Genomic DNA, 21,801 nt, shown 5'->3' with positions numbered 1-21,801 from the left:
TTGCTGGATAAGTTATCCTAAGTTGCATCCTTTTCTCATTCAGGACTTTGAATATATCTTGCCACTCCCTTCTGGCCTACAGTGTTTGTGTAGAGAGATCAGCTGAAAGCCTTATGGGGGATTCCCTTGTAACTAACTCCTTGTTTTTCTCTTGCTGCCCAGAGCCTTCATAATCTTATTTGTTAGGCACTTAAAAAAGGCAAGCACACAATTCTGAACCTTGTAAATTTCTGAATTTTCTGATAGATTAGCATATTAGTCCAGCAATAGATGATTATCAAGATTACTTTATTATTTCTTCCATGATTATTGGAAGATTAAGACTGATATTGTAGTTTAGTTAGAACACTGCCTGCATCATGAAATGTAAGGCCCATCAGTATATCTCTAATCAAGCCATTTTCTCCTCTACATAGTCATAATTTCCAGAAAACTACCATTATAAATGTACTCTGGTAGATTTTGAAGGCTTTTCAATTCATTAATTTAACAGCTTTTTCACTGAATGCTTACTATGTGCCAGAAATTGTTCTAATTCAATCTTACAGTGTTCTCTATTAAAATGCAAATATATGTGTGAACACATGTATAATCTGTATCAGCTAGTAGGCCATGATGATAACTAACCTTTATTGAGCACTTTATTATGTGTTACAGGCTCTTCAAAGTTCTTTATATCTTAGGCTCTGCCAAGAATCCTATTGTGGGTATTATTATTACCATTTTATAGAAGAAAACACTGAGTCAGAAAAAGTTTAACTAACTTATCTAAGACTATATAGCAGGCAAATAACAAAGCAAAGATTCAAATATAAAATACGTATCACCCTTACCTCATCTTTTTAATCACTGTGCTAGACTGAGTTGATCAAATCTTTTTTTTTTTTCCTGGAGCTAAGAATATAATTCTAAAGAAATAGGATAACTTTTTAATTGTACTTGAGATTGGGGCACCAAAAAAGGCACAGAGAGGCACGAAAACAGGAAGTAGAAGGGAATTACCTTGCTTTCTTCATCACCTTCATGGCCCTTTTTGTGAAATCAGAACAGGCAGCTTGCCTGTTTGTATCACAATTAGAATACTTATCACTCATATATGTGTAGCACTTAATTTATAAATCATTTCTATAACTTTTGTTTCCTTTGAAAATCATAATTCTGTGATGCATGCAGGATCAACATTATTATCTCTACTCTATAGATAAACTGATACACAAATAGAATCTATCCCAAAGTTACAAAATTGCAATGTAATTATTTGGACTTTAGTCTGAGTTTTGTATACTCCTTGATATATTTATTATAATTTTAACCCCATCCAGACAGGAAAAAAGTGAGATAAAGATTGATAGAAAGGGAACAATAAATTTGCTGATTTTCTCTCAGCCATACTAATAAATTCTAACTGGGAAGCAGGAGAGAAATAATAGGTCTGACATGTGGTATAACCAAAAGGCATCACCATTCCTTAGATGCTATTAACAGTAGCTAAGTTTCATGCTTTCCTGGGAATTTATATAAAGCAATCTCATATTTCTATTTTCATAGCACTGTCATGCCTGCTTTATCTTCTACAGTTTGGCTCTGAGGAGGATATTTAAAATTTTTAAATGAAAGAGAATTCATGCTTCATCAGTTCTGGTATCCCATATGAGAGCATGAAAGTGTCAGAACTTAGGGGAAAGTTAGGGGAACTTGCAAACCTATACAGCTGAAGAAAGGCTCATGATGGAAGGAGGAATATTTGATAAACACTTCACAACCATAGAGACGAGAAGATGAACATGCTCAAATGTTGAAAATAGTAACACATATGAAATCATCCCAAAATGCCACTTGGGGTCTTTTCTCTTTTAGAGCTTTACCTGTTACAAAGAAAGGACCATGCAGGAAATGAATAATGCTTATCATTTTCCAGGAGATAAGTGAAGTGCTCTTGTCTCAGCAAGGAGTTATTCAAATTAACAATTAATACCACTAAACAAATTTCTATAGTATTATTCAGGCAATATTAACACTAGAATCTCTCACACACTGAGGAAATTTACATTACCAAAGCTCCTATATATGTAGAAAGCAATAATCACAGATTCAAGGCTTGGTGTAAGTATATTCTAAATGTGATACTATTATAATGAAAAGAAATAAAAGAAAGTGTATATCTGCAGACTTAATAAAGTAATTCTTTTCTTTTTTCTAACATTTTTTATTGTTTTATAATCATTTTACAATGTTGTGTCAAATTCCAGTGTTCAGCACAATTTTTCAGTCATTCATGGACATATACACACTCATTGTCACATTTTTTTCTCTGTGAGTTATCATAACATTTTGTGTATATTTCCCTGTGCTATACAGTGTAATATTGCTTATCTGTTCTACAATTTTGAAATCCCAGTCTATCCCTTCCCACCCTCCACCCCCCTGGTAACCACAAGTCTGTATTCTCTGTCTGTGAGTCTATTTCTGTCCTGGATTTACGCTTTGTTTTTGTTTGTTTGTTTGTTTTTGTTTTTGTCTTTTAGATTCCACATATGAGCAATCTCATATGGTATTTTTCTTTCTCTTTCTGGCTTACTTCAATTAAAATGACATTCTCCAGGAGCATCCATGTTGCTGCAAATGGCATTATGTTGTCAGTTTTTATGGCTGAGGAGTACTCCATTGAATAAGTATGCCACCTCTTCTTTATCCAGTCACCTGTTGATGGACATTTAGGCTGTTTCCATGTTTTGGTTATTGTAAATAGTGCTGCTATGAACATTGGGGTGCAGGTGTCATCCTGAAGTAGATTTCCTTCTGGATACAAGCCCAGGAGTGGGGTTCCTGGGTCATATGGTAAGTCTATTCCTAGTCTTTTGAGGAATCTCCACACTGTTTTCCATAGTGGCTGCACCAAACTGCATTCCCACCAGCAGTGTAGGAGGGTTCCCCTTTCTTCACAGCCTCTCCAGCATTTGTCATTTGTGGATTTTTGAATGACAGCCATTCTGACTGGTGTGAGGTGATACCTCATTGTAGTTTTGATTTGCATTTCTCTGATAATTAGTGATACTGAACATTTTTTCATGTGCTTTTTGATCATTTGTATGTCTTACTTGGAGAATTGCTTGTTTAGGTCTTCTTCACATTTTTGGATTGGGTTGTTTATTTTTTTCTTATTGAGTTGTATGAGCTGCTTATATATTCTGGAGATCAAGTCTTTGTCGGATTCACTTGCAAAAATTTTCTCCCATTCCATAGGTTTTCTTCTTCTTTTACTTCTGGTTTCCTTTGCTGTGCAGAAGCTTGTAAGTTTCATTAGGTCCCATTTGTTTATTCTTGCTTTCATTTCTTCTAGGAGAAAATTTTTGAAATGTATGTTAGATAAAGTTTTGCCTATGTTTTCCTCTAAGAGGTTTATTGTATCTTGTCTTATGTTTAAGTCTTTAATCCATTTTGAGTTGATTTTTGTGTATGGTGTAAGGGAGTGTTCTAGCTTCATTGTTTTACATGCTGCTGTCCAGTTTTCCCAACACCATTTGCTGAAGAGACTGTCTTTATTCCATTGTATATTCTTGCCTCCTTTGTCGAAGATGAGTTGACCAAAAGTTTGTGGTAATAAGGTAATTCTTAAAGGAAGCAAAGAGAGACTTCAGACAACTCAATCCAGCATTTCTCCATATCCTTCTCTTTGAGGAAATGTATTCAAACTATGCCATCTTTGTCTCTTCAGGTGGTTGTCATGCCAAATTTACTGTTATGTAAAAAAAGAAAAAACAGTATTTATTTATTAAGCACCTAAAAAGTAATATTTATTTACTAAGCAGTATTTATTTATTAAGGCAGAGTCATGTGCTAATCTTAGTAGCAAAGATACAACACACAGTATTATTCATATTTGTTCTCATTCCTGAGTTCTGGGAAGGGAGACTGTAAATTTTAAAAGAAGTCTCATGTCAAGTCCTCTAAAACATTTGGTCATAAAACATTTCAGTACAATTCCTTAAATGTGCTGAGTTCTCCAAAAAATAACATCATTATTGTTTATAGAAAGTGTAACTATAGGCTCACACAGGCACCTCTCATCTGTGTAGCTTGCTGTTGCCTATAGCAATGTAACTATTGAACTTTTCCCTTGTTCTTCACCCTGGTGCTCACATCTATGTGGTCTGCTGTTGTCTATAACAGTGTACCTTAATAAACTTTTTCTATTCTCATACTTTATCTGTGGTAAATTCTTTTACAAACTCACATGTGTCACCATGTCACCACTGGGCCACCCCCATGTGTCCCACAACATTTGGTGGCCTGTACATGACTAGGACTCCAGGGAAGCCCTTTGGGATTCTGTCTCTTTTTCCCTCTCCCTATGAGAGTCTCCCCTTGGCTTGATTGGGTGCTCCCAGGGAGGCCAGAATCATCAGGGGAGGGTTCCCTCTTCTGCTTTCCTTTCCTCTGTCATACATTCCTACCACTCCCTAACAATCAGAAATTTCCTGAAGTCTTGTGGAGGACTGAGGAACCCTGGTTGGGCTACTCTCAGCAGGCTCTGAAACTCAGTTTGACAGATAGAAAAGACCTCTGGTCCTTACTAGTGGATGCACATGGGTAATCTTTTATTTTCTAAATACACTTCTTCCCATCTCTCCCTTTTTCTGTCTCCCTCTTCCTCTGACTCTGGCCCTCAACACTCTCCTTGGCTCTCAGGCCCAAACACATGGAGCACCTCTGTGCCTTCTCTCCACTTTTTGCAGATCATACCTCCAGATTTGCCTAGGTTCCTGCCTTTGATTACTGCTCCAAGTAGAAGTTGCCAGTGAGTGAGTCCCCCACTTTTCTTTGCTTTTTGTCCCCTTGTGCTGGCTTTTAAGCCCTTATGCTCATTTTGGCCAGGGCAAAAGCCTTATTTTCAGAAACAATAGATAAAATTTTCCATAATTACGGAGAGAAAAACAGACATCCAGTTTGATTAAGCACAGAGTTTCTCAAATAAAATTCAAAGAAATCTAAATGAAGATATTGTCATTAAAACAGCAAAAATTAAAGGTAAGAAAGAATCTTTAAAACATCAATGTAAAAGCAAAAAGTTACATAAAAGATCACTCCCATAAAGCTATCAGCTGACTTTCCCCCAGAAACTCTGAAGACCAGAAAAGAGTGGCATGACATATTTAAAGTGATAAAATGAAATAAAAATAAAAACTACAATAAAGAACACAGTATCAGAAAGGCTATAATTAAGATTTGAACATGAGAAATATAGTTTCACATTAAAACAAAAGCTAAAAGACTTTAGCACCACTAAACTAGCTTAACAAAAAATTGTACAGGAACATCTGTAAGCAAAAATGTTAATATGATGACTAAAATATTAAAAATATAGACTCTTGGATCAATATGGCAGAGTAAGTGGATATGGAGCTCTCTCCTTTCCAAAAACATCAAAAATACATCAACACATGGAACAATTCTCAAGGAAAACTAACAGGAAATTGGAGGAAATATTTTTGGTAATAAAAATGATAAATGAATTAAAGTAAATAATTAATCTGAACACCAATCATTTTAAAAAATGAATTAGAAAATGTAAAGAAGACACAACCAAAAAAGGGTAATTTGGGGAGGGGGGCCAAGTTAGCAGAGTAGATGGACACTGGTAGCTCACCCTCTCCCACAAATACACCAAAACTCACATCCACAGACCCACTCAGCCAAACAGAGCACCTGCCAAACTCCAACAGAACATCGCCCTTTTCAAAAGAAAAAGACGCCAAGAATCTGGTAGGAGAAAAGGAAAATAAGAAAGAATAAAAGGCAAAACAGTGTGGGACCAGTCCTTCAGGGAGGGAGCGGCAAAGGAGGAACAGCGTTCATTCGCTGGGCCACCCCATCTCCAACTGAGAGGTCATCAGGACAGAGGAGGAGCCTTGGAGGCTCGAGTCTGTACAGAGCATCCCTTGATCGACAGAACTAAGTTAAATGGGAACAAAGAGTCCCTGAGACACCCAGCCCGAGATGCAAGCCAGCAGCTGGGGGACAGGATAGGGTGCCTAAGCTGGGCAGAAAACTGGGGCAGCTGCACTGAGGCACCCCCGGGGGACTGCATGGCACTGCATGCCATGGATGAGTGGGTACACAGGGCAAAACAACCTGAGCCCTCCATAAAACAACATGGCTAATGTGCCCTGGGGGGAAGGGTGACATACCCCATCTCTAAAAACCGGTGGAAGGTTTTCTGGTGAAGAGAGGTGGGGCTCAGGCACAGCTGCCATATCCTCTGGTGCTCAGCACCCAGGAGGGGACAGGGTCAAAACCTGAATCCTATCTAAGAGCTTAGCATCCTGGAAGGCCAGACAGAGACTTGTTTATAGCCCAAGGCAGATAGGATCTTTCTACCCTAGTACTTCAGAGAAATCATGCTGCCAAGACAAACAAGGAGCTGAGATTTGGCATGGAGCAGGGGGTGGGGCTGATCCACCATCTTCCCAAGCCAGCCACGGAGCACAGACCCAGGGTGGAGCAGGCAGCTGCACAGAGCAGGGGAGAGACTGGTGCCTGGAGAGTGTAGGTGGCCACCTAACTTCCTGGCAGGAGCACAGTACCTGACCATGGTGCTGGGAAGGGGTGCAATCTGCCCACCTACCTCGTCCGAGTGCAGCATCTGACTGTGGCATCTGGAGGGGGAGTGAACAGCTCGCTCACTGTGAAGGAGAGCAGAACCTGACTGCAGTGTTGGAAGGGGGCACGATCTGCTTGCTGACAGGCATTGGGAGCAGCACAGATGAGGGGCGCCAACAGAGGGCCTAAGGAAGCAGCAAGCTGAGTTTGTGAAACAAGGTGAAGACAGAAAGATTTCTCAATAAAATAATTAAGAGCTCACAGTCTCCACGAGAACACCACCACCCTTTGTTTTATCTTTTTTTGATCTGTTCTACTTTCTATTACCTAATTTTTACTATTTAAACAATTAAATATGCTTCCAGTTTTAATCCCTTCAAATTTTTTTCTTTTAAAATATTTTTATTATTATTATTTTTTAAAAATCCACCTCATTTCATTTTTATTTCTCTTCAATTTGATCTCCTGTTATTGATTATACACAGATTTCAAATATTGTTTTTTGTTTGCTCTTTTCTCCTTTATTAAAGGTTTTTAAAAGATGTCTCAACCCAATTGCTATTCTGCTTCAACTTGCTCTTCTGTTATTGATTATGCATTGTTTTCAAATACTTTTTCTCACTTCATTTAAAATTCTCTTTTCATTTTATTTTTTAACTGTTCTATTAAATATTATCATTTTAATTTTTACTTTTTAAACAATTGTATATGCTTCCAGTGAATCCCTTTTAAACTTTCCTTTTAAAATATTTTTAAAGGGAGTGGCAAGATATATTCAAAGTCGTGAATGAAAAAAAGATGCAGCCTAGGATACTCTATACAGCAAGGCTATCCTTTAGAATAGAAGGAGAGATAAAGAACTTCACAGACAAGCAAAAGCTAGAAGAGTTTAGCAACACTAAACACATGCTAAAAGAAATATTTAAAGGTCTACTCTAAATAGAAAAGAAGCAGGATGCTACAGAAATGAGAAAATCATAATGGCACAGGTGATAACTACCATGAATTACAAATAGAATAAAACAAAACTGTAAAAGAAGACATCGAAATCATTAAGAGTGGGAGAGGGAAGCAAGAAAATATAGCGTATTTTTTTCCTTCTTTTTAAAATATTTTGTTCTCAGTAGGATGGTTTTGAGGTTATAATACTATCTGTTTAATAAAAACAGTCATAGTAATGGGTTAAAAGACTTAAAAAAGAAAAAGGTAATCACAAGCCAAAAACTTACAAGTGAGTCACAAAAACTAAATGAAATTCTAGAAAATACAAAGAAAACTTATCAAACCACAAAAGGAAGAAAAAAAGGAACAAAGAGAAAATACCAAGTCAACTGCAAAAATAAGTTCAAACTGGCAATAAACACACACCCATCATGAATTACTGTAAATGTTAATGCATTAAATGTTCAAATCAAAAGACAGAGTGGTAGACTGCATAAAAAAGCAAGAACCTTCCGTATGCTGCATACAACAGACCCACTTTAGGGAGAAGGACACATATAGATTGAGAGTGAAAGGATGGAAAAGGATATTCCATGAAAATGGAAAAGCCAAAAAAGTGTGTGTATCAGTACTGATTTCAGACAAAATAGACTTTAAAACAAAGGCCATAAAGAAGATAAAGAAGGACATTTTATAATGATTAAAGGAGTGATACAGGATGAGGATATTACACTCATTAATATATATATACCCAATATAGGAGTACCTAAGTATATAAAACAATTACTAACAGAGATAAAAGGGGATATTGATGGGAATACAATCACTGTTGGAGATTTTAACACCACATTAACATCACTAGACAGATCTTCCAGACAGAAAATAAATAATGCAACAGAGAAAGTAAAAATACAATAGAAAATTAGATTTGGTGGATATTTTCAAAGCATTACACCCCCCCAGAATAGGATATACATTCTTTTCAAGTGCACATGGAACATTTTCTAGGATTGATGATATACTTGGGTATAAAAGAAGCCTCAACAATTTTAAGAAGATAGAAATCATCTCAAGCATCTTTACTGACCACAATGCTATGAAACTAGAAATCAATTACAGAGAAACAAGGAGAAAAAAAGGAAAGCATAGAGATTAAACAAAAGGCTATTTAAAAAAAAAACCACTGGGTCAATGATGAAATGAAAGCTGAAATTAAAAAATAACTTGAGACAAATGAAAATGAAAACACAGCCACTCAAAATTTATGAGATGTAGCAAAGGCAGTGCTAAGAGGGAAGTTTATACTGATACAGGCCTTCCTCAAAAAAGAAAATCAATCTCAAATAAACAATATAACCTACCAGCTAAAAGAATTAGAAAAAGAAGAGCAAAAAAGTCCAAAAGTCAGGTGAAAGGAGGAACTAATAAAGATCAGGAGGAAATAAATAAAATAACGATTTAAAAAGCAGTAAAAAAATCAATCAAACCTAAAGCTGTTCTTTTTTTAAAAAGTAAATAAAATCGACAAACCTCTGGACAAATTCACAAAGAAGGAAAAAGAGAGAGCACAAATAAGCAAAATAAATAAGTATAATGGAGAAATTACACCAAGTAAAATAGAAATAAATAATATATGAGAATATTATGAAAAACTATAATGGTACCTAAATGTGTAACCTAGAAGAGGTAGACAAGTTTCTGGAAACATACAGTCCACTAAGACTGAACCAAGAAGAAACTGATCACTTGAACAAACCAATCACTAGGAATGAAATTGAATTAGCGATAAATAACCTCCCTACAAATAAAAGCCCAGGACTGGATGGCTTCACTGGGGATTTTTACCAAACACACAAAGAAAACTCATACCAGTCCCTATCAAACTCTTCCAGAGGATTGGAATGGAGGGAATACTTCCAACCTCATTCTATGAAGCAACCATCACCCTGATACCAAAACCAGGCAAAGACAATACCAAAAAAAGAGAATTATAGGCCAATATCACTGATGAACATAGATGCCAAAATTCTCACCAAAATATTAGCAAATAGAGTCCAACAACACATAAAAAAATTTATATATCATGACCAAGTGGGGTTCATCCCAGAGACACAAGGGTGTTTCAACATTAATGCAAATTGATCATTGTAATACATCACATCAACAAGAGAGAGGACAAAAACCACATGATCATCACAGTAGATGCCGAAAAAGCATTCGATAAAATCAACACTCATTTATGGTTAAAAACTCTAACCAAAGTGGGTATAGAGGGAACATATCTGAACAAAATAAAAGCTATATATGACAAACCTACAGCCGGCATAGTACTCAACGGTGAAAAACTCTAAAGATTCCCACTAAAATCTGGGACAAGACAAGGCTACCCACTATCACCACTCCTATTCAACATAGTCTTGGAAGTCCTCAGCACAGCAATCAGGCAAGAGAGAGAATAAAAGGGATCCAAATTGGAAAAGAATAGTGAAAGTGTCACAATATGTCAATGACATGTTACAATCTAGAGAGAATCCTAAAAAGTCCACACAAAAACTGCTAGAGCTGATCGAAGAATTCAGCAAGGTAGCAGGTTACAAAATTAACGTTCAAAAATCAGTTGCATTTCTTTACACTAACAATGAATCAACAGAAAAAAAATGGTAAAAGAACAATCCCCTTTAAAATAGCACCCAAAGTAATAAAATACCTAGGAATAAATCTAACCAAGGAGGTGAAAGAATTATACACAGAAAACTATAAACCATTGATGAAGGAAATTAAAGAAGACTTTAAAAATGGAAAGATATCCCATGTTCTTGGATTGGAAGAATCAATATTGTTGAAATGGTCGCACTGCCCAAACAATCTACAGATTTAATGCAATCCTTATCAAATTACCCAGGACATATTTCACAGAACTAGAACAAATCATAATACAATTATATGAAACTACTAGAGACCCAAAATTGCCAAAGCATTACTGAAAGAAAAGTCAAAGGCTGGAGGAAAAACCCTCCCAGACTTCAGAGAATACAATAGAGCTACAGTAATCAAGACAGTATGGTATTGGTACAAAAACAGACATATAGACCAATGGAATAGAATAAAGAGCTCAGAAATGAACCCACAAACTTTTGGTCAACTTATCTTCGACAAAGGAGGCAAGAATATACAATGGAATAAAGATAGTCTCTTCAGCAAATGGTGTTGGGAAAACTAGACAGCAGCATGTAAAGCAATGAAGCTAGAACACTCCCTTACATCATACACAAAAATAAACTCAAAGTGGATCAAAGACTTAGACATAAGACAAGATATAATAAACATCTGAGAAGAAAGCACCAAACATTATCTGACATACATCTCGAAAATGTTCTAGAACAGTCTACTCAAGCAATAGAAATAAAAGCAAGAATAAACAAATGGGACCTAATGAAACTTACAAGCTTCTGCACAGCATAGGAAACCATAAGTAAAACAAAAAGACAACCTATGGAATGGGAGAAAATTTTTGCAAATGAAACCGACAAAGGCTTGATCTCCAGAATATATAAGCAGCTTATACGACTTGATAAGAAAAAAAACACAAACAACCCAATCCAAAAATGGGCAAAAGACCTAAACAAGCAATTCTCCAAGGAAGACATACAAATGATCAATAGGCACATGAAAAAATGCTCAGTGTCACTAATTATCAGAGAAATGCAAACCAAAACTACAATGAGGTATCAACTCACACAAGTCAGAATGGCCATCATTCAAAAATCCACACATGACAAATGCTGGAGAGGCTGTGGAGAAAAAGGAATCCCCATTCACTGCTGGTGGGAATGCAGTTTGGTGCATCCACTGTGGAAAACAGTATGGAGATTCCTCAAAAGACTATGAATAGACTTACCATATGACCCAGGATTCCCACTCCTGGGCATATATCCAGAAGGATCCCTACTTCAAAATGACGCCTGCACCCAAATGTTCATAGCAGCACTATTTAGAAGAGCCAAGACATGGAAACAGCCTAAATGTCCATCAACAGATAAATGGATAAAGAAGAGGTGGTGTATTTATACAGTGGAATAGTATTCAGCCATAAAAACTGGCAACATAATGCCATTTGAAGCAACATGGATGTTCCTGGAGAATGTCATTCTAAGTGAAGTAAGCCAGAAAGAGAAAGAAAAATACCATAATAGATCACTCATATATGGAATTAAATAATAAAGGAACATAAATACAAAATAGAAGCAGACTCATAGACATAGAATACAAACTCTGGTTGCTAAGGTGGCAATGGTTGGAAAGGGACAGACTGGGATTTCAAAATTAGTAAACACTGACAGGCATATATAGAATAGACAAACATACTGTATAGAACACGGAAATATATACAAGATCTTGTGGTAGCTCACAAGAAAAAAAAAGAATGTGGCAATGAATATACGTATGTTCATGTATAACTGAAAAATTGTACTCCATTCTGGAATTTGACACAACATTGTAAAATGTCTATAACTCAATAAAAAAGGGTTTATTTGAAATCTAAGTTAGAAATATCCTAGAAGTAATGAATAGCAGAATAAATGACACAGAAAAATTCATAAGTGATCTGGAAAACAAAATAGTAGAAATCACCCAATCAAAACAGCAGACAGAAAGACAAATGAAGAAAAAATTCCAAGTGCAACATATAAGATCTCTAGGATGACATAAGTGAGTGAACATTTGCATTATAGGGGATCTGGACGGTGTCTCCACAAGAAGAGAATCATATTGGGAATTTATGTGAATGATTTATGGCTGAAAACTTTCCAAAACTAAAAACGGAAACAGGAACATGAAGCACAAATGCCCCAAACATGATGAACCCCAAAAGACCCACAACAAGGCATAGGAAATTAAAATGGCTAAAAGTAAGCTAAAAAGAGAATCCTAAAGGCAGAAATAGAAAACAAAGAGTCATATAAAAAGAACCCCCCCTCAAGGCCATCACCTAATTTCTTTGAATATATCATGCAGAAGGGAATGGCATGATATACTTGGAGTGTTGAAGGAAAAAACAAATTACAACCTAGTATACTTAATTAAGCAAGAATATAATTTAGAATTAACGGAGAAATAACTTCTCAGACAAGCAAAAACTAAAGGATTTATCAATATTAAAGTTACAATAAAAGAAATGCTAAGGAATCTTCTCTAAATGGAGAAGAAATAATACTTTATAAAAAAAGGAAAAATCAAAATAGGAAAAGTATGTATGTCATATTGTATTAAAAGTATGTATTATCATTATTGACAATCAATTAAATGTCAGTGCATAGATTAATAGAAAAATTGTAAAATTAACTATAACTACTATAACTATAAACAGTAAAAGGGCAAGCATGAAGATGTAAAATATGACATCACAAACACAAAATATTGGGGAGAAGAGTAAAAACATAGATCTTTGTGAATGTGTTTGAACTGAAATGACTATGAGTTCAAATCAATTAGATATAATTATGGGTCAGGATACATGAACCCCTTGGTAACTGCTAATAAAAATTTACAACAGATCTGTAGACACAGAATAGACACAAATAACAAAAATGAAGGAATCCAAGCATAATACTAGAGAAAATCATTGAAACACAAATAGTAACAAAAGAGAAAAAAATGAACAGATAAAAACTACAAGGCAATTGAAAAACACATAATAAAATGGCAATAAGTACATACCTATCAATAATTACTATAAATGTCAATGGAATAAATGCTCTGATCAAAAGATATGGGGTCGCTGGTTGGATTAAAAAAGATCCTTTAATATGCTGTCTAAAATGACAGTAATGTTTAACATAGTGCTAGTCACAGCTGTCAGACAAGACAAAGAAATAAAAGATATCAAAATTGAAAGGGAAGAAATAAATTTATCAGATGACATGATACTCTATTCATAGAATCCTAATGTCTCCACCCAAAATCTATTAAAATAATAAAAAATGAAGAAATTTTGCAGGATGTAAGGTTAATAAAGAAATCTGTCATGTTTCTATATAGTAATAACAAAATAACAGAAAGAGAAATTTAAAAAATAATCTTGTTTAAAATTGTATCAGAATAATAAACTACATAGGAATAATCTTAACCGAGGATGTGAAAGTCCTATACTCTTAAAACTATAAAACTTTGATGAAGGAAATTGAACATGATACAAAGAAATGCAAATATAATCATGTGTTCTTGGGTGAGAAGAATTAATATTGTTAAAATTGTCATAATATCCCCCAAAAGCTACAATATTTAATACAACTCATATCAAAATACCAATGACATTTTTCATGGAACTAGTAGAAATAAACCTAAAAGTCACATGGAACCAAAAATATCCTGAACTGACAAAGTAATTTGTGAAGAAAGAACAAAGCTGGAGATATCACTCTTCTAGCTTTCAGAGTATATTACAATGCTGCAGTAATCAAAACAGCTTTATTATGGCACAAAAACAGACACATAGATCAAAGGAACGGAATAGAGAGACTCAAAAATAAACCCATGCACATAAGGTCAATTAATCTACAACAAAAGAGACAAGAATATACAATGGATAGTCTTTTCAATAAATGAGACTTGGAAAACTGCACAGCAAGATGTAAATAAATGAGATTAGAAAATTTCCTCATACCATGTACAAAAATAAACTCAAAATGGATTAAAGACCTATATGTCAGGTCTGAAACCACAAAACTTCTAGAACAGAACATAGGCAGAATACTCTTTGACATAAATTGTAGAAATACTTTTTTGAATCTGTCTCCTAAGCCAAAAGTGATAAAAGGAAAAATAAACAAATTGACCTAATTAAAATACAGAGCTTTTGCACAGCAAAGCTCAACAAAACAATAAGACAATCTATGGAATGGGAGAAAATATTTGCAAGTGATATGGCTGACAAAGGGCTAATAATCAAAATATATAAATGACTTATAAAACTCAATATCAGTAAAACAATCAACCTAATTAAAAAATGGGCAGGACTTGAATAGACATTTTCCCAGTTAAGACATATAGATGGCTAACAGTGACATGAAAAGATGCTCAACATCGCTAATTATTAGAGAATTGCAAATCAAAACAACGAGATAGTACCTCTTGCCTCTCAGGATGGCTATCACCAAAAAGTCTACAAATAACAAATGTTGGAAAGGATGTGGAGAAAAGGAAATCTTCTTAAACTGCTACTTGCAATGTAAATTGGTGTAGCTACTTTTGAAAACAGTGTGGATATATGTCAAAAAACTAAAAGTAGAAGTATCACATGATCTAACAATTCCACTCTTGGATGTATATCCAGAAAAAAGCAAAAATAAAACACTACTTTTAATAGTCATAGCAGCACTATTTACAATAGCCAAGATTTGGAAGCAACCCAAGTGCTCATCAACAGATGACTGGATTAAGAAGATGTGATACACATATATAACAGAATATTACTCAGGCATAAAAAGGAATGGAATTATGTCATTTGCAGCAAGGTGGATTAACCTAGAGAATACAATGCTTAGCGAAATGTCAGACAAAGACAAACAATAGATAATATCACTTATATGTAGAATCTATAATATAATGCAAATAAATGTATATGAAAAACAGAAAAAGACTCACAGATATAGAAAAGAAACCTGTAGTTACTAAAGGGAAGGGAAAAGGGAGAGGGAGAAATTAGTGGTATTAATTAACAGATACAAAGTAATATCTATAAAAATAAGCAAAATATATACTGTAGAGCACTGGGACTTATAGCCATTTTCCAGTAGTAACCTCTACTGGAGTATAATCTGCAAAAAATACTGAATCACTGTAATGTACACCAGAAACATAATATTTCATATCAAATATACTTTAATAAAAATAAATTGTGAAATAAAAAAATCTTATTGGTAAGAAACATTCATAGTAAAAGTAATAGATCAACCACTATAAAGCAGTAGGAAGGTTAAAAAAAAGGTAGTAAAATCATATATCCATGATAAGTAGTTAAGAAATACCAAAATAAGTTGTAAAATATGATGTCAAAGCATCAAAACATGGCAGTGGGAGTAAATATTCATGGTCTTAAAATCCACTCAAATTTAGAATCTAGCTATATATTTATATACACACACATATACATGCTTCTTTATATGAACCTCATTTTAGCCACAAACCAAAAATCTATAATAGGTATACATGAAAGAAAATGAAAGGAATTCAAACATAATGCTAGAGTCATAAAATCACAAATGAAGATAAAAAATTTAAAAAGAACAAAAACGACTACAAAACAACACCCAAACAATTAACAAAATGGCAATAACTATGTACAGAACAATTACTTTAAATGAAAATGGAAGAATTGCTCGAATCAAAGACATAGAGTTGCTGAATAAAAACAAGACCCACGTGTATGTTCCAGACAAGAGACTCACTTCAGATCTGAAATACACAGAGGTTAAAACTGTGGGGATCGAAAAAGTTACTCAATCCAAAGGAAATAAAAAGTTATCTGTAGTAGCAATACTTATATCACAAAAAAGAGACATTATAACAAAGACTAACACCAGACATAGAAAAATACTACATACTTATAAATTGATTGATATAACAGAAAGATATTACAATTTTAAATATATATGAACCCAACAGAGGAGCACCTGAATACATAAAGTAAATTTTACCTTACACAAAGGGAGAAATTTGCAGTAACACAATTGTTGTAAGGGACTTTAACACCCCACTTACAGCGATGAGTATATCATCTAAACATAAAGTCAGTAAGGAAACATTGACTTTAAAAGACACATTAGATCAGACAGATCAAATATATGCATATAGAAAAACGTTCCTCCAAAAGCAGCAGAATATACATTCTGTTCAATTGCACATGGAATATTCTCCAGGATAAATCACATGCTATACCAAAAAAGAGTCCCAATAAATTTAAGAAAATTGAAATCACATCAAGCATCTTTTCCTGATCACAAAACTATGAGAATAAAAATCAATCATAAGAAAAAAAAACTACAAAAACCTCCACCAAATACGTGGAAAAGAGGCAATATGCTATTGAACAAAAAAATACATCACTGAGAAAGTAAAAGAGGGAATCAAAAAACACCTAGAGACAAGGGTTGAGCCAAGAAGGCAGAGTATAGAGACTCACAGCTTGCCCTCACCCAAAAATACACCAAGAATTACATCTATAAACCCACTGAATCACAGAGAACACCTGTTGAACTCTGGCAGAGTGTCTCTCACATCAAAATACAGGAGGATTCTCACAAAATTCAGTAAGAGATAAAAAGGAGAGAAAAAAGAAAAAAAAATGGTGCAGGATAGGTCTTGCAGAGAGGGAGCAGCATAGGAAGAAAGGCACCCTTAAGCTGGGGCCTCCTCTCTTCAGCCGGGAGGTCAGTGGGCACAGAAGCAGAGCTTCTGAGGCTCAAAGGAGAAAGTGGTAATAACTTGGCAGACAGAACTAAGGGAAACAAACATGGAGGGTCCCTGGAATCCCTGGGCATTGATGTCAGCCAGCAGGGGCCAGCCAGGACTGGCTGCTGGAGACCGATGAGGGCCTAGGCAGAGAGCTGGGGCCCACTGGACAGAGGTAGCCTCAGAGGACTAGATGGCAGTGTGAGCTCTGGCTGGGAGTGTGTTCAGAACATAACAGCTTGGGACCCCCATCAAAAAGCACCACTGTTGGTGGAGGGGTGCAACACAGCTTTCTCTTACTGGCTCCATTGTTGGTAAATCCTCATGAGAAGAGAAGTGATGCTTAGTCATAGCCATTACTGCTGCATGGAGGCAGGGCTGAAAGCTGAATCCATACCCAGGGGCCCTGCAACTTCACAGGTGGCACTGAGATTTGTTTACAACCCCAAGCAGAGAGGGTGGATTTTCTCTTTCTGGACCATTCATGAACCCATGCCTCTGGGACAAGCAGGCAGAGAAGGGAGTTCTGGCAAATGGTGGGGGTGAGTACAGGTATTTACAACAGGTTGGTATACCATACCATACACAGAGGTGGGTCTGGGGTCTGTGCTAATCCTGTGGTGCACCATGGATTCAGATTTGTGAGTGCATGCTCCAAAGGTGGGACTTAGTACCCAACATTGGCAGATCTCCACTGGTGGTTCCTGGGGTTCAGAACCTGGGGAACACCTGAGCAGGTGGCTGACATTCCCACAGATAAGGCAGGGAAAAAAGCAGCATCAAAAAAGAGTACTTTGTAAGCCCACATACCAACTGACAGACAACACCACAGAGGGTACTTAACAGTGCACATCTCCTGCTTATACTTCTTCCCAGCTGAAGCACTCCAACCCTGTACACTACATACCACAGCTCAGAAACAGATCCAAAAGCCTCTACTCCAGCAACAGGGGAGCAGACCCAGCCCCTGTCAAAGCTTTGACAACCACAGAACATAAAAGGAGACCCCACTCAATAAGAACAATCAGGGCAGGTTCTGAACACCACAAAACCAACCACACTCCCAATCGAGGGGATAACAGCCAACACTCATGGAAGAAAGACTTGGCGACCACCCATACTGAGAATAGCCACTGTAACAAAATTATTAGATGCACACGGTCTACACAGGAATGTTCCCACTTTAAATAAAAACAAACAAACAAACAAACAAAAAACAGCCCTTCAAGACCACAATAGGTAACTGATACTCCTAAATCCATAGAACCAGAGAAATAAAAGTAAACTGAAGAAGTACAGGAAAAACTCCCATTTAAAACAAGACAAGTCTCCTGAAAGAACGAACAATGAGATAGAATTTGACAGTCTACTAGATCATGACTTCAAAAAGGGAGTAACAAAAGCACTGAAGGAAATAAGACACACTATAAACAGAGACAGAGAATACTATGAAAATGAAATTAAAACTATAAAGAAAAGCCAACTGAAAAACAGAAAACTAAATTGCTGAGATAATAGCTGCGCTAAAGGCAATAAAAGCAGGCTAGACAATGCAGAGGAACGAAGAAGTGACCTAGAAGAAAGGATAACAGAAGTCACCAAATCAGAACAGTAGCAAGTAAAAGCCAATGAAAGCAATATAAGGTACCTATGGGATAATATGAAGCACACCAACCTATGCATAATAGGAGTCCCAGAAGAAGAAGGAACAAAGGGGATTAAAAAGGTATTTGAAGAAATCATGACTGAAAACTTTTCAAACCTAAAGAAGGAAACAGATATCCAAGTACAGGAGGCACATAGGGTCCCCAATAAGAAGAACCCAAATAGTCCCACACCAAGACATATTATTATTAAGATGGCCAAAATTGCAGATAAATAAAGGATTCTAAAGGTAACAAGATAAAAACAAAGAGTTAATTGCAAGGGAACTGTCATAAGGCTTTCAGTTGATTTCCCTACATAAACACAGCAGGCCAGAAGGGAGTGGCAATATATATTTAAAGTCCTAAGTGAGAAAAAGCTGCCACCTAGGATACTCTAGAAGGCAAGACAATCCTTTAGCATAGAAGGAGAGATAAAGAATTTCAGAGATAAGCAAAAACAAAAATAATTCAACAATACTAAACCTATATTAAAGAAATGTTGAAAGGTTTACTCTAAAGAGAAAAGAAGCAGGAAGCTATAGAAATGAAAAAAATGGAAATGAAATAACTACAATGAGTTGCAAGAGAATAAGCATGAAGATGTAAGAATGAATGAATGAATAAATAAATAAATAAAATGAAGAATATCAAAATCATGAAAGGTGGCACAGGCGAGCAAGAAAATATACATTTTTTCTCTTTTCTTTTTTTTTTTCCTTTTATTCTTTTTAAGATGTGTTTGAGCTTACATGACTACTAGCTGAAAGCAAACAGATATAGCAAGGGGTTAGCCTAGTTGATAAACAGAGTAACCACAAATCAAAAGCATAGAATAGAGTCACAAAAACCAAAAAGAAAACCAAAGTAATACAAAAGAAAACTATCAAGCCACAAAAAGAAAAACAAAAAAGAAAAGAAAAGAACAAAGAAGAAATATCAAATCAACTGGAAACAAAGTTCAAAATGGGTAAAAACCCATACCAATCAATAATTACTGTCAATGTCAATGGACTAAATGTTCCAATCAAAAGATAAAGAGTGGCAGATTGTGTAATAAAACAAAAGCCTTCAATATGCTGCCTACAAGAGACCCACTTTAGATTGAAGGACACACATAGATTGAAAGTGAGAGGATGGAAAAATATATTTCATGCAAATGGAAATGACAAGAGCATGAGAGTAGCAATACTCATATCAAGCAAAATAAACTTTAAAACAGAGGTCATAAACAAAGTTAAAGAGGGACACTTATATAATGATCAAAGAAACAATACAATATGATTATATACTTGTTAACATATATTCACATAATATAAGAGTACCTAAATATATAAAACAAATACTAACATACATAAAGACACAAATTGATGAGAATACAATAATAGTGGGAGACTTTAACACCTCACTAACATCATTGGACAGGTCCTCATGAAATAAAAGCAATAAGGCAATGGAGATACTAAATGACACAACAGAACATTTGGATTTGATTGCTATTTTTAAGACATCCCATCTCCAAAAACAGAATGTACATTCTTTTCAAGTGTTCATGGAACATTCTCTAGGTTAGACCACATACCTGAGTACAAAACAAGTGTCAAAAAATTTAACAGGATAGAAATTATTCCAAGCATCTTCTCCAACAACAATGGCATCAAAGTGGAATTCAACCACAGAAAAACAAATGAGAAAAAGATGACAACATGGAGAGTAAACAACATACTACTAAAAAACCAATGGGTCAACAATGAAATCAAAGTAGAAATTAAAAAATTCCCTGAGACAAACAACAATGAAAACACAATCATACAAAATCTATGAGATGCCTCAAAAGCAGTACTAAGAGGGAAATTCATAGTAATACAGGCCTCCCTCATGAAATAAGAACAATCTCAAATAAATAACCTAACCTGCTACCTAAGAGAAAAAGAAAAAGAATAAACAACACCCAAAGTCAGCAGAAGGAAAGAAATAACAAAGATCAGGTAGGAAATAAATAAAATGGAGATTAAAAAAATAGAAAAAAACAATCAAACCAAGAGCTAATTTTTTGAAAGTGTAAACAAAATGCACAAATCTCTGGCCGGGCTCACCAAGAAGAAGACAGAGAAAGCACAAATAAAATATGAAATGAAAATGGAGCGATGACAACCAACACCACAGAAATACAAAAAATCATAAGAGAACTCTATGGACAACTCTATGGCAATAAATTGGATAACTTAGAAGAAATGAACAAGTTTCTAGAAGCACAGAGTTCACCAACACTGAATCAAGAAGAAATAGACCATTTGACAAACCAATCACTAGAAGTGAAATAGAATCAACAATAAAAATCCTTCCTGAAAACAAAAGTCCAGGACCAGATGGCTTCATAGGTAATCCTACCAAACATGCAAAGAGTTCATATCTATCCTCAAACCCTTCCAAAAGATTGAAGAAGAGGGAATACTCCCAAACTTATTCTATGAAACCACAATCACCCTGATACCAAAGATAGACAAAGACACTACCAAAAAAGAAAACTTTGAGCCAATATCATTGATGAACATAGATGCAAAAATCCTCAATAAAATATTAGCAAACAGAATCCAAAAGCACATAAAAAAGATCATACAACATGATCAAGTTGCATTCATCACAAGGACACAAGGATGGTTCAACATATGCAAATCAATCAGTGCGATACCCCACATCAACAAGAGAAAGGGAAAAAATCACATGACTATCTAAATAGATGTAGAAAAAGTATTTGATAAAATTCAACACCCATTTATGATTAAAAAAAAAAACCTCTTACCAAAGTATAGAGGGTATAGAGTGAGTGTATCTCAACATAATAAAAGCTATTTATGACAAACTTACAGCAAGCATAATACTCAATGGTGAAAAGCTGAAAGCCTTCCTACCAATATCTGGAAGAGGACAAGGATGCCCTCTCTCACCACTTCTATTCAATATAGTTTTGGAATCTTTAGCCATAGCAATAAGACAAGAAAAAGGAAAAGGATCCAAATTGGAATAGAAGAAGTAAAATTGTAATTACATGTGGATAACATGATACAGTATATAGAAAACCCTAGACTCCACACAAAAACTTCTAAAGCCAACAAGAGAATTTGGCAAGGTAGCAGGATACAAGATTAACATACAGAAATCAGTA

The 21,801-nt window shown here is 35.3% G+C and overlaps 1 long non-coding RNA gene across 1 annotated transcript; it reads right to left on the bottom strand.

Annotated features, from left to right (window-relative positions):
• Positions 1–4,616: 4,616 nt before the first annotated feature.
• LOC116661847 lies at positions 4,617–21,531 on the bottom strand. Its single transcript, XR_004317829.1, has 3 exons — positions 21,432–21,531; positions 10,091–10,095; positions 4,617–4,627 (listed from the first exon to the last, which is right to left on the bottom strand). It is a non-coding gene; the product is annotated as an uncharacterized LOC116661847 (long non-coding RNA).
• Between the last annotated feature and the right edge of the window lie 270 nt (positions 21,532–21,801).

Source organism: Camelus ferus, chromosome X, assembly GCF_009834535.1.
Source record: "Camelus ferus isolate YT-003-E chromosome X, BCGSAC_Cfer_1.0, whole genome shotgun sequence".
Lineage (NCBI taxonomy): Eukaryota > Metazoa > Chordata > Mammalia > Artiodactyla > Camelidae > Camelus > Camelus ferus.
The sequence above is the reverse complement of the archived record's forward strand: the minus strand, read 5'-3'. Positions and strand labels throughout refer to the sequence as shown.